Genomic DNA, 14,149 nt, shown 5'->3' with positions numbered 1-14,149 from the left:
GTTGAAGGGGGTGAGTGAAGTAAAGTGAGTAAATCCAGCTAGGACTGGCACAGGAGCAAATCCAATATTTTCTAAGGTATTCTTTTAGGGAACATTTAAAGGTAAGTAGCTTTGTAATAGTTCTGGCGGTTAGAGGTAAGGAGTTCCATTCTTTGTTACTGAATGAGTACAGGCTTTATCCAGGGAATTTGTTTGGTTTATTTATGGTGAGAAGCTGTTTGTCTTCCAATCTAAGAGTTTTTTTGGAAAATACATGTTGATTAATGGGGTAAGAGCTGGGCAGGCTAATGCTCTGTGTATGATTTTATGTATTGTTGTAAGCTGAATGTAGGAGAGGTGGAGGGGAGTTCCTGCTAGCTAAGGGGATGCAGAGCTTTACAGTGATGGGTAAAGAAGAATGAATTAGTAGCAAACTTAGCAATTTTGTTGTAGCAGCTTTCAGGTTTGTTTTTTTATGGAGGACTGTAAATTGGCTAAAACTGGTGTTCCATAGAGTAGGGGGGCAGGATATAGGTTTTGACTAGAGTAATTCTTGTGGGTGTGCTCAGAAAATGTTTGTTTTTGTATAGCATGCCTAGTTTTTGATGGGTTTTCTTGATATTGCTTTGGACTTGGAGGTCAAATTTAAAATTATTGTCTACTATGACTCCTAATAGTTTGGTATGGTGGAGTAATTCAATTTCAGTGCCACTTGCCAAAACAATTTTGAAATATGCTTTGTTAAGGGGTGTGAGTTTTTGGGATAAAGAGGAGGAGTTTATTCTTTGGGGGGGTTGAGTATGAGTTGTGTCCGTATTGCAGTGTGCCAGTCTGAATCCATTTTGGAGAAGACCCATGATAAATTTCTTTATCTGACATCTCACCATCAACTGAAAAGATTTGAGCAATTGCTAACACACATGACTTTAGAGGAAGCAATGAAAAGTGGTCAGTAGTAAAAGAAAGAGGAACGTGCACAGTACTGACATAAATGAGGTAGAAAGGAGGCAAAACATTTTAAAAATAGAAGAGAATAAGCATCATTGACCTTTTGTTACTTTCATAGAAGGCTATTGTGTTATTATAAAAAGAATTATGAGTGGGAAGTAATCATGCTAAAATATACATTATATAATAGAGAGAAGGAAGATACAAAGATAAGAGATGCGTCCCTTTCACATTTGAGATAAAAGACTGCCGCAAAGAAATGAATAAATGAGAAGCTTAAGAAACACTGAAGTTATACTGGAGAGTGAAAATGGCAACACAAATGCTCAAAGGGTTATATAGGTTTATAGGTAAACACTAGGTAATCAGTCTGCAGACTATTACGTGCCTAGCCAGTATTAAGGCAGTGACCAATAGTGAGAATTAAATGCTGTATCTTCTGTTTGTAAGGTAAACACCTTAACTATTATGCCAACCCCCAACCCCTTAAAATTTTCAGCTAAACTTTAAAAATGATTGTCTTGTTTTGGACAACCATGGTAAGACTTAAATCTACAGTCCTCTAATTTGAAGTCAGATATCTTATCTATTAGACCACATGACCAATCTTCCCTTAAGTTACATGGCCAACTGAGCAAATGTTGATACACATGATGCTATAGGAAACAATAAAAAGTGATCAGTAGGAAATAAAAGAAGCACATGCCCAGTATATAACGTACCCTATATCATGAGGAGAAAATGTCAAAACATGCATCTAGGATGGTAGAAGAGGGAAGGATGTTATTAATAGGACATTTTAATATGCCTGATGTAAACCACAATACATTTACTACATCTAAGAGCAGGAAAATTTGTAGAGCTTACACAGAGCAGGACTCAGACAGATGACACTACATACAGCCTCCTCAAGAATTAGCAGTAGATCCACTCTCTCAAAAGAAGTGCAAGAACTAGGCAACTATTCAACTGCAAGAAACACAATCAGCTTCACTACAGAGCTGCACAAAAAGTGAGGATTCTGTATTTCTGAATAAAAGATACTGACAGAAGTGTCATTTCAAGAAATACAAGCTTACTTAGATTTATGCAGCTTGAATGAAAAATTGGGATACATATACACTGTCATCACAGAAGCAACACACATTGATATGAAACATCTATGCAAATCAAAGAAAATACTAAATGGGATTTGACATTAGGTGGCATCATAGCATATAGCTAATCTAGCAGTTAGGAAAAAGGAAATAAGAACAGGAAAGACAACAATTAAGGCAAAACGAAGCAGAAGAAAAAAGAAAAAGAAAAACAAAAATCCATAAATGTAAATAAAATAAAATGAATCCCATTCATTTAAGAAATACATATATATAAAGTAAGAAAGACAAAAGGAAGACAAGTGAAACTTAAAATTGACTGAGTTCAAACTAAGGAAATAAAACCAATATGGATATGAAAGGGGATAGAACATTTTGTAGGTAGGTATGGTAAGAAAAATAAATGCCGAAGTACTGAAACTTAAAAAAGGTTGATATGTAATAAGTAGAAATTATGCTAAAAATACAATGCAACTACTGAAAAAATAAAAGGGCTATTAAATAAATATTTATCCTCAGACTAAATTGAGAAGGGAAGGTGAGATTTATCATTCCAAGTGAGAAATAGTGGTCAGAAAAACTGGACTTTACCCTAACACTTGCATAGAAGAGATGGTTAGAAAGCAGCTTGAAATGTTAAAGACCAACAGGGAAATGGGATGTTCTAAAATTCACTCATGGAGTTTTATTCAGCTGAGTCCAGAAGAAATAATATAGTCATCATGCATTAATAATATTTTAACTAATACTTTCAATGAATCTCTGTAAGAGGGTAAAAATTCTTGAAACTGAAGATAATAGATGTCATTTCCTTTAACAAAGGTGGAAGTAGGACAAAGGCCAAAATATCCACCTATTTTATGCGGTTCTTCTGTCCTTTGTCTGACAACCGTCTAGCCAATCTGTGATGTACACACCTTTTCTGCATCAATGAGATGAGTCCCAGTTGCGGTGCTGCTGTCATTCAGGAAGCCATGAGGGATTTTCCATTGTATGGGCATAGGCAAGGTTAATATACAAGTAGCCAGATGGGACTTTGTGTTCCCTGGCCTTAGCCTTTTACTGGTGGAGAGTATGTATGCTCACAGATCCAAGGACCTAATACATCTTATCCTGTCAGGACACAATCCCACAAATGCTGTATGAAGGCTGTGGCGTAGATGCAGCATGGAAAATGTAAGCATATGCCTTCCAGCCTTCATGCTCTGTGCCATGCACTTTTGTACTGGAAAGATACTTGCATTAGAGAAGACCAGACTCTTCAATCCCCCTTTCAAGATGGGTAAGTCTATATCGGCTGTCATTCTCACTTTCCCTTGTCATATTCTACAGAACCTGGGTCACTAGTGACTTCTGGGTCAAGTGGGTGGCCTAATGTTTAAGGTGTTTGCCTTACAAACACAAGGTGCAGGGTTTGAGTCTCACAAGGGATAATTGGCTACGCTTAAAATGGCTCGCAATGGCAGTTAGCTTAGTACTAATCTATGAATCTATGAATCTAAGTGATTCTTAGTCAGGTCTTGGTCCCTCTGTATTATGGTCTGATCTCAGCTGCAGGTAAAGTCATTGATTCCACTCTAGTGAAGAGTTCTGACAAAACTAGAAGTCACTTGGGCATTGCACCCAAGGTGGCATAGCTTAACATGAGACAGGTTATGTCATATAAATTAAAATATGTTTTTTTCATTGGGTATCAGAGGTGGAATATCAGAAAAGTGCTACAGATGTGCTCCTTCCTTCACCATTATCAACAAGGTATTCAACACATAATAAAAAAAAATAATTAACAAATTGAACAGCTTTGCACTAAGTAATAGAATATTTGAAGGTGTACAACAATAACCTCACAGAATCATACAGTATATTATAGTAAACAGAGTCCAATTAGGTGAATGGATGATTATCAGCTGGGTACAGCTTTTTTGATATGGCTTATGACCTAATAGGATCTAGGGGCCAAATGATTTCCTTGGGTAACAAATGCTCAGTCTTAATAAAACTAGCTGGGAGGAATATAACAGAAATATAAAAAACCTAAAGGAGATCCGAACAACCATTGTGGGGACGCACTTTCAAAAATAGATCAGGGAGGAAGAAAAAGTATGAGACAGACAGAGAGAGAGAAAACAAGAAGACACACTTAAGAAAGGGAATATGTTTTCATAGAAAGAGAGGTAGATGATTAAAACAGCAATCCCAAAAATATGGTAGTACCTGTGTGAAAGAATTCATAAAAGCATGGGGTGGGCATGCATAATATTTGTTAAGGAACAATGAAACAAAAGCTGAAGCTTATGCAGAATGTAGGGAAATTTACAAACTAGACCTGCAAGAACTATTTTAATTTCTAAAATGTTTTGCATTGTTATGTTACATTTTTAAGAAATTGTGATTTTTTTTTTTCATTGTGTACTTAGTTAAAACATTATGTTGACATTGTATTACATCCTAATTTAGTTAGATGTAAATGTGCATGTAGATGCATGTGTCTCTGTGTGTCTGTCAGTGTGCGTGGGTGCGTGCATATGCAAGTATGCACTTGCATATTTGTACATGCTTGCCATTGTGTATGTATTTGGCTAAAACATTTTATCATGTCACTTAAAATGACACAAATGTGTAATCCCTATTACACTCAGAAAGTTGAAAGGCATGAAGTATCAACTGCAAGATTAGCTGTATGAGGCAACCAACAAGATAAGCAGAAATCTGTAACTATGGGGATTCATTAAAACTGAAAAGGAAAATGCGTGCAAAGCCTTGTGTGCTCCTTACAAGAGTACATCTGGAAGCATACAGTCATGTTACAATTTGTTGCCAATGCCAGTTCCTGTAATTATCTGTCACTGGTTTGAATGCCTTTTTTTTGGATTGTTTGAAAAGTTCCCATCATTCATTGCATATTAGCAAGCAGCAGAACAGAAAGGAAAAGGAAGTCATCAGTAACATAGCTTCACTTTCAGGAATGAGATACACTGCCATCAGTCGCCAAAAGTAAGATGAAGGATTTTTAAACTACCTTTATCCTAGCCATGTCAGTTTTGTGGCAAGCACTGGTCAATAACGTGGTTTGGGGAATGATAATATCACCAGCTGTTACTGAAACACATAAAATGATCATTCTTTTCTGGAAACTCTGCAAGTGAATGCTTAAATGGAAAAGCACAGGATAAATAGAGACAGAGCTTGATATTTATTCCATTGAGCTGTGTATCTGACTAGCAGTTTGAAGATGTGCTGTCAGCAGGGCCCTTATTTAGAAAAGAGACCCTGCCACCTGCACTGCCCGTTGTAAGAGCACGAATAATCATAATCAAGGCAAGGTTACTAAAGTCATGTTGGCTTAGGACTGCTGCTTGTGGTTATCGGTCTTGTACGTGCCGTTTGCTTGACAGGATGTCTGCACATTGTTGAGTACAGTGATAAATTTACAACATGGAAGTCATTACACTGTGATGTGACAAGGACTTCAGGAGGTTTTTTTTTTTTTTTTTGCTTTTCTAAGTCTAGTCAGTACAACTCTGAAACCTATATACAACAGAGACGATTTCTGTTTTATTGGCATAGTGATGTGACTTGAGTGAAAATGCTGTAAGTCGCCGCCGAAGCACAAAGTTTCATGGCCAGAATAATGAAAGGTGAAATGTGTCTAGTGCATTGTGCAGAGGTATGACCAGAGACACATTAATTATCTCCAAGATTCCAAGTCACATCTAAAAATTTCTATTTTTACTTTCGCCCCTATTAAAGTTTATTTATGTAAATCGATTTACATTATCAACTGTGTGAGGTGTGCCTGATATTTACATGTACATTTTAGGCATGATCATGGACACTGCACTGCTCAGACATATATGAGAAATACAGTAATCTAATAATAATGAAGATGTTAGGAAACCAACAAAGCTAAATACAATTAAAGGTCTGTAAACAAGAGTCACAGTTTGAAATTCTTAATATAAAAGACAATATACTATATGATATAGCAAATTTAAGTAAATTATTCTATATTAAATGCTTGATTTTAAAGTCTCTGATAAGCAGGAAAAGTAAGATATTGAACAGGAAATGCATCACTTTCTTGTTCTGTCAATCCATTTCACAGATAGAATTCTCAAGATACATTTTGCAAAGTGAATCTTCCACAGGGATAGCATTTGTCAACACTTTGGGTGTGAGGTAATATCAATCACAGCCATAAGTGTTGTGTGTCTGTCTATATATCTATGCATACCTCTCAACTGTACAAATTTTTGCAGAATGCCCAGATTTTTGCCTCATGTTTTGGTCTGTTCCTCATAAAACTTGTGGTTTTTGACAAATCATTGTGATGATTTTAGGATTAAAGTCAATAAATAATGACACTCATTTGAGTTTCAGACTTCATATCCTTCAGAAAATGCATGGTAACACAAATCCTGTTATTCTAGCAACTTTCTAAGTTTATAAGATCAATATTTAAAATGTGTCCCTATTTGTGGGCCATTGTCCCTCCCATTTTGTCAAGCTTTGTACATATTTCTTGCGGTAAGCGGTTGAGAGGTATGTATTTGTGTATCTATCCATCTATCTACCTACCTACCTGTCTATCTATTGTTACATTTTGCTAAGTTTCTCAGCTACTAACTTCCATAGTAACCTATGCATACAGCATTTTTTTAAGGTGAAGTCTCACAATAAGGAAACAATGCATCCAGCTAATCATGAGATGGGATAATATGTTTTTGTGAAAATAAACAAAATATAGAATATAAACGTGGACTCAAAAAGTGAAGTCAAAGTGGCACAATCAGTATACCAGGAAAGAGATCAAAGGAGATGAACAACTTATGTGGGTCAAATAGTAACTTACTGTCAGCAAACTCTGTGACTGATCATTTCTGCCAGAGGCATTCATGACTTGTTGCTTTATTGCATATGTGTGCTTGTTTATTTAGAAATGTGTTGAAGCCTGCAGATATCTGAAAGTATTTGTTATATATTCGGTATTCGGTATGTGTAAATTTGCTTTTTCCTTTTTCCTTTTTCCATTTATAACATAACTTTTTTACAAATGTAGTATGCAGGTACATTCCTGTACTATCTACTTATAATAGCAAATATGGATCTTTACCTAGCTCTGTTAAGTAGTGAGTAAAGCCCTTACTACAGTCTCAACAATGACCGAAGTTTAACTATTAACTGAGGGGCTGGAAAAACTGGTCATAACAAAAAGGAAATAGTCGTCTTATGCTGGCACTCCCATCTGCGGGGGGGGGGGGTGATGTCCATGGTTGTCCAATTACTCCCAAATAAATGGAAGTTTGCATATCCCAAATGGCTTTACACATGAGGATGTGGGCTTGACAGTCCTAACATAGTGGTAGTTGGAAAAGGAAATGCATGTGGAAGCATACACACAGATCATGGAAAAAGCATAATGTGCCCTATAACAATAGGAGTGTCCACATCTGGCACAGAAGATGTAGTCAGGGCCATATCTTAAACACCACTGTGGCTTTCTTTATGATAGCTTTGTTACTGTATTGCTGTCACCTGGTATTTTTAAAAATGGGCAGTGTTGGTAGCAGCGTGAATGTTAGCAGGTATGGAGACAAGAAAAATTATGGAAAAAAATAAATGCAGCTCTTTCAGTCATCATATGTAATACTCCTGAAATTTCTTGAATGTATTTATGTCTAGCTGACCTTTCTGTGTTCCAGAAAAATCTTTTTAGAAAAAGTATGTTTTTTTCTTTACTTTCATGTTTTTTTTTTTTTTTGGCAGCAGAGTCAGTGGTTTACCCCTTAATTATGTGGGCATATTATTAATGGTTATGCCTTTGTGTTCTACCCTACCCCCCAGGCTTGGATTATCAGTGCTTTCACTGTTGTGATGACAGGTCTCCTGCAGAAGTTGAGTGAGCTGAGGATGTCATTTCTGCTACTTGTAGAGACTTAGCTTGACATGTTTTGGCCCTAAGCCACTCTGGTATTAGTTAAGTAGACTGGATGAGCCAACAGTCTTGGTCTAAGGACCATCTATACTATAGCCCCTGGGTATGTGATACCTCCCATAACTGACCACTCACTCTTTCTTGCTGTTCATTTTAAGCCATAGTCCCACCTTACTTCCCCTATCATCTCCAGCTGGAACCAGAGATCTTAACTGAACCAGGTCATACTCGGGGCTTTATCCCCTGTGTCAAGGGATCTGACTGAAGTTTGGAAATTATACTTTTATATTGCCATTAATACGTAATACACTGGGGTTTAGCTTTATTGGCCTGAATGTAGCCATAAAGACTTAAAAGTAAAAAAAGTCATGGACATTCAGAAGCCATGTAGCTGAAAGACTTGATGTCCTTAAGGGGTATTTGCATATATCCCATGGGCTTCCACTACAGGAGGTTTAAGATGTCGCACAGTAAAAACTCTAGCTTGGCTGGGTTTCTCCATGTAAGTTTTACAGAATGGTTTGTTTGTGTGCCCTTTACATATATATATATATATATATATATATATATATATATATATATATTTTTTATGTCAAAAATGAAAGTCAGTTCTCATTAACAGGAACTTTTACCCATATATTGAAGTACGCACAGCAGCTCAGATGTTATAAATTATTTTATCTTTGGTATGTTGCTTTTGCATCATTGCCTTCACAAAAATATTAAAGCTGTCACACACACTTCAAAGTGTGTTATTCATACACGTCACGTGCTATTTATGAATGCTGGGCCACTCGTGTGATTTACATACTGCAGAGGTCAGATCCTTGTTTTGTTGGCAAGCTCACACTCAGAAATCTGGCAGTTTCAGACGTACTGCCTACTTCCCCTTCATATACCTTAGCTTAAGTTGTGACAGTAAGAATCAACAGATTTTACAGCATTGATTTTCTGAAGCCCACGATAATGTTAATTTAAAACCTCTTTAACTTACTTTTTACATATCTTATCTGTATATTGTTCAGATATTAAATATAGATAATACGAAACAGTTAGTTTCTGCTTGGTGCATGCCTTGAACTTGTTCTGATCCATGCTACTTAAAATGTAGACTTACTGCGAAGGAAACTGAATAATTTATCTATGAATCACAATAGTTGCTGACAGAATTTTTACAAAGAAAAAAGTGCACTAGAATTTATCCGCATACTGTCATGTTATTATCAGTTAACATTATTCAGTATGGTAACAGATATTATTAACATTATTCAAAATGAGACTCTGAAACTATTTTTGTTAGGCTTATGATAAAATTATTGCAGAAAGACTTCATGTTTCAGTTTTATCAGCTTGCTCTATGAAGTCCAGTTTATTTAACGTGTCACCTGAAACATAATTTACATTTTATATTTTTAATGAAACTCCAGATAATTAAGTGATTTTTACTTGATGTAAAGGCATATTCTATGGATTGCCTACATATTGAGATAATAATAATGGTTTAATTATGTCTGGGAATATTTTTGTCATTTCATTTTAATAACCATGTATTTTTTACATCAGTACATCTACTTGGTAATTTTCACTCCCATTCCAAATTACAGATGACCTGGCTGCCCTCAGGTCTTTGTCCATAGCAGAAAAGTACAAAACTCTGGTAATGAATGTAGGCAAGGACATCCTGGTTCATTGGTCATATGCTACAGAAAGTACATCCGTCTTTTCCTTCATTATAGATGATGCATCGTGTGCCTGGCATGCTTGCCAGTTATATCTATTTCAAATGTATAATTATCTATGGATCCTTCCAAGGGTCTCTGGTATGGCTGTAATTGTTCATTACCCCACCCATTGTCTCCAGAAAAGAGAGCTGATTAAGGATATCTCATCTTTCCCCCACTTCAAGTTATTGCCTGACTCGTCAGTTATTGGTCATAGTGTGACATCAATAAGCGGGAACATTAATATTCCATTGATGGAATGTAAAGGAGGGTACAGTATTTACTGTATCAGTTTCAATTTAATGTTCTTTTCATAACATTCCAAAATATTTAAAATACCTACAAATACATTTATTGACATTTCTTTTTCATAATAGCCTACATTTCACCAAATAGACTGCATCGGTAATACACCACTATAAGAGCCAATTCCTCCTCTAGTACACCAGACTACACTGCATTCAGGCTTCACTAAATCTTCATGTTCTGGGCCCTGCATAGTCTGGATTTCTCTAGTAGGTGCACTTTAAGGACACTGACATCATCAGTATCTTGTTAGCCCAATAATAGTTCTACTGTCATAACATGTATTAGATACTGAAGAATCCAGAGCTCCATATCATGGTTAAAAAAAAAAGAATGATCTGGTAAAGTGGACTTTATGTGTTCTTCACTGCCCCCTATTTTTCACACTCACACAGCTTAACAATATGCTTTTATGTTTTCTTTAGTCTTCATCAATAGATATCAAACCTATTTGGCAATATGCACCCCTCTGAAATTACAGCCGGTTGCCCTTGTTTTAGCCTACTTGCAAATCATCATTTATATGAACGTGAGCAGCTTATAATAAGATTCCTCATATATAACATTCTTCTAATATTCTGACCACAAACATTCATGCAGCGTTTGATTGATTTTAAATTAAAATTGTCGCTTGAGTCAGTCTTGAGCCTAGTACACTTATTTAATAGAATATATATTTAAAATGCACCACAAAACAAAGGCTGATGGCGTAGAATAAGGATTCTCTTGAATATAATTCTCACGCATTCCAGAATATAAAGCAATGCATAAAACGATTTTTTTTCACTTTTTTTCAGGAAGCAAGTAAAACAAGATTTTTTTCACTTCAGCAATACTGTAATAACTCCAAAATTTAAATAGCACATGCGACTACTTTATGACATGGAAAGTACAATAGTATTTTCATGAAGTAAAAGTGAATTCAAGTAAAACGAACCAAGGTGTTTGCTTCCTTTTTATAGAATAAAACAAAACGCTACAAAAAACTAACTGCTGTATGTATTACACAGAGAAGAAAATGTGATTTGTCATTGTCAAAAATAAGTATAGTTTTCAGCAACTATGAAGCAGAAAAAGCACAACCTGAGCTGAAGACATATGTTAAAGCAAGTGCAACAGTTCACCTCTGCAGCCTCATGTGAAAACAGCTATAATGCTGGTATTACTATTTTTATTTAACTTTCTCTGAATCAGTAAATGCTGGTTAACTTCCAAGCTCTCTCCCATCTTTTATGGGATTATAAGGTTGCCCCTCCTCATCATTAACAATGGAATGATTAATTTAGCTCTTCACACTAAAAAGTTCAAGATAAAGAGCTAGGCAGTCAAGGCACAAATCATCCGTCCATCCATCCATCCATCCATCCATCCATCCATCCATCCATCCATCCATCCATCCATCCATCCATCCATCCATCCATCCATCCATCCATCCATCCATCCATCCATCCATCCATCCATCCATCCATCCATCCATCCACCCACAACCTCTTTTTCCATTTTTGCACATGTGAATTGGGTATCACTTCAACAGTAGCCAAGGTTCACACCACCAGGTGTCTAGAGTCCTGCATGGCTGTTCTTCCATAACACACACAAATGCAGTCTCACACCTATGGAAAATTTAGAGTACCCAGTCCACCTACTGCATGTCTTTGGAATGTGAGAAGAAACTGGAGAACATGGAAGAAAAGCCACATGGACACAAGGAAGAGATGCAGACTCTGTAAATAATGCAACATTAAGATGCTGATGGAACCTCTTAGTGAAAGATGGTATTTTGCAGAGTGGGACAGCTTGTTGTCACTTGCAGTAGAGGTCTAAGACTTTATGTATGTGTAGTATCAACAATGGAATGAATTATGTCTACCATGTCCACTGAAGGAGATAACTGGCTGTGGATACACATGCCGTCCTTTTCCTTCAACCAGGCCCTGGTATGCAGGACTCATTATGAACTCGTGCATCTAATGTACACAGAATCCCTTATGTTTTAGAGAAAGTCAAACAAAGACAGTATATAATCTAAAAGAAACATGGACCACTGCTGAGCATAAGCATTCCTTCTACAAAACTATCAACAGCATTAGTCTGATTTCAAAGTTCTGACAAAGTAAACAAACTAAGCCTTCTTCCACAAATCATCTGATCTCAGAAAAGCAAATGCATTGAAACACTGCAATAGTACATGCACATAGAATTTATATCATTATAAACCTCTGTCCTGATACTGAGATGTGGTTTGAAAATGTGACAACAGACAATATTAGCTATAGAGCATATGGTGTTGATGCTATTACCTGCCTGTGTAGTAAACCTCACAGTGTGTCAGGGAATATGTATATGAGCTGCATGATATGCATTTTGCATTTTCATTAGCTCACAATACTAGACATAATTAATGGAAACTGTTACCAGAAAATGATTAATCTAGCATGCTTTCAGGCCTGAAGCAACCCAAACTTACAACTTATACTAGAATGTGCAATTCAAGGCGATCAGAGGGGAGAGAAACACATAAACAAAATTCTACTTTAAAAGAAATTCTAAGCAGTTTTAATCATGACATCTAATCTTACCAAATATAAGCATAACCTTTCTCAAAACACCCCCCCACACACACACACACACGCACACAAACATCTACTGCCAAGTGCATATTTCATTAGCCTAATGGTTAGTTGAAACATCTGTGAAATGCATTTCTTTTGTACAGGCACGTCTACTAGTAAAGAGATTTGAAAACAGCAGTGTCAGAATAACTTTTTGAACTATGTACCGGCAATGCTAAGATAACTAAAACAATAGTAAAGAAGGGTAAGTCCTTGCCTCAGAAGCAAGCAGAAAATAAAATAAAGTGCAACACCTTACAAAACAAGCCTTGCAGCAAAAATAAAACATATTACAGCTGCTCCTGCTAAATAACGTTCTGCACAGTCATAATATATCACTTCACTTTACTAGATACTAGAAATAGACAGCAACCATTAAAATACTTCTAAGAACACTTGTAGTTGCTCTGAGCAAAGTAATGCATATAATCTCAGTCATTCTGACCTGCTTCAGTAAAGTTACTGCTTTCAGAAGCCTAAGGACAGCAAAACAACACATTCTTGCTCTTTATGCATAATAAACTATGAAACTATGCTTCAAACCGCATGTAATGTTTATTGTATACTATATGCATTTGTCTTGTGTACATTGCAAAACTATATTTCCTTAAAGCAGATCATGCTTTTTTCATACTCCATGTTTTACACTGTTATTCATGCCTAGTAAAACAAAGGTTGATTGAATATCATCACAGTATGCATTTAAAACTATTTTTCACTCACCTAACTAAAGTTGCGGCAGGTCAGGAGCTGTGCATAGGTTGAAAAGAACGTAATGTGGGTGCTTCCGTTCATTACCCACAAATCCAGTTGTAACATCCTTGTCCTTTAAGTGTCTCTAAACATGGTTTGCATAGCTCAGTCTCAGCTTATCTGTGCTTTTCTGAATTTGCTTCCATACATGGATCTGTTCCCAACAGTAACTCCAAGCTGTCGAAAAGGAGTTATCTGAAAGTTTTTAGTTTTCTCTGACACGTGAAAGATAAAAGGGCCTTGCTGGCTGGCACCTCACTACTTGCCCTGATGTCTACAAAACAGGGAAAAGCTGCAACATTTTGTATATTTGTCCCTTACAGGCACAGAGCTGTATCAGTTGATACAGCATTAAGTGCAAGTTAAATCTGTGTATTGTGGCTTGCCTATGCTTACATTTTGAATTATTATATTAAGAAATTAGAAAACAGCAGGACTGAGACCACGGCTGGGAATAATGCAGGAAATACAACAGTCAACCTGAAACTGAATGAATGAAAACTTTAAACAGGATCCAACATATTATCTCTTACACCTAGTTTAACAGACCATATCTCATCAGTTTTGAAATCAGGCATTCAGAAATTACAATGTCAGCCCCATACAATGACATGGGTCATTGAAAAAGTATCTATAATTAATAAATCTCAAATATTTTATTTTCACGTGTGGTTGTTTTGCCTGTTTTTATCAGGCATTCATTTTCTTTCTGATGGTGTAAAAAAGCAGACAGTATATTATAGAGAGTAACTGCTTAAAAAAGTAGCTGAACAAACCATGAAAAAAATTTAAACAAAT

The 14,149-nt window shown here is 36.2% G+C and overlaps 1 protein-coding gene across 6 annotated transcripts in view; it reads right to left on the bottom strand.

The window, feature by feature from the left end:
• Window positions 1-13,378, bottom strand: part of SLC8A1 (solute carrier family 8 member A1) — a 2,780,038-nt gene extending 2,766,660 nt beyond the window's left edge. For all 6 annotated transcript variants that reach the window (XM_044057347.1, XM_044057374.1, XM_044057383.1 and 3 more), the window contains exon 1: window positions 13,322-13,378. The gene's annotated coding sequence lies outside the window, so the exon portion shown is untranslated. The remainder of the gene's footprint in view (window positions 1-13,321) is intronic.
• Window positions 13,379-14,149: the final 771 nt, after the last annotated feature.

The sequence above is a fragment of the Protopterus annectens genome, chromosome 1.part2 (assembly GCF_019279795.1).
Source record: "Protopterus annectens isolate FY-2018-M chromosome 1.part2, PAN1.0, whole genome shotgun sequence".
Taxonomy (NCBI): domain Eukaryota; kingdom Metazoa; phylum Chordata; order Ceratodontiformes; family Protopteridae; genus Protopterus; species Protopterus annectens.
The sequence above is the reverse complement of the archived record's forward strand: the minus strand, read 5'-3'. Positions and strand labels throughout refer to the sequence as shown.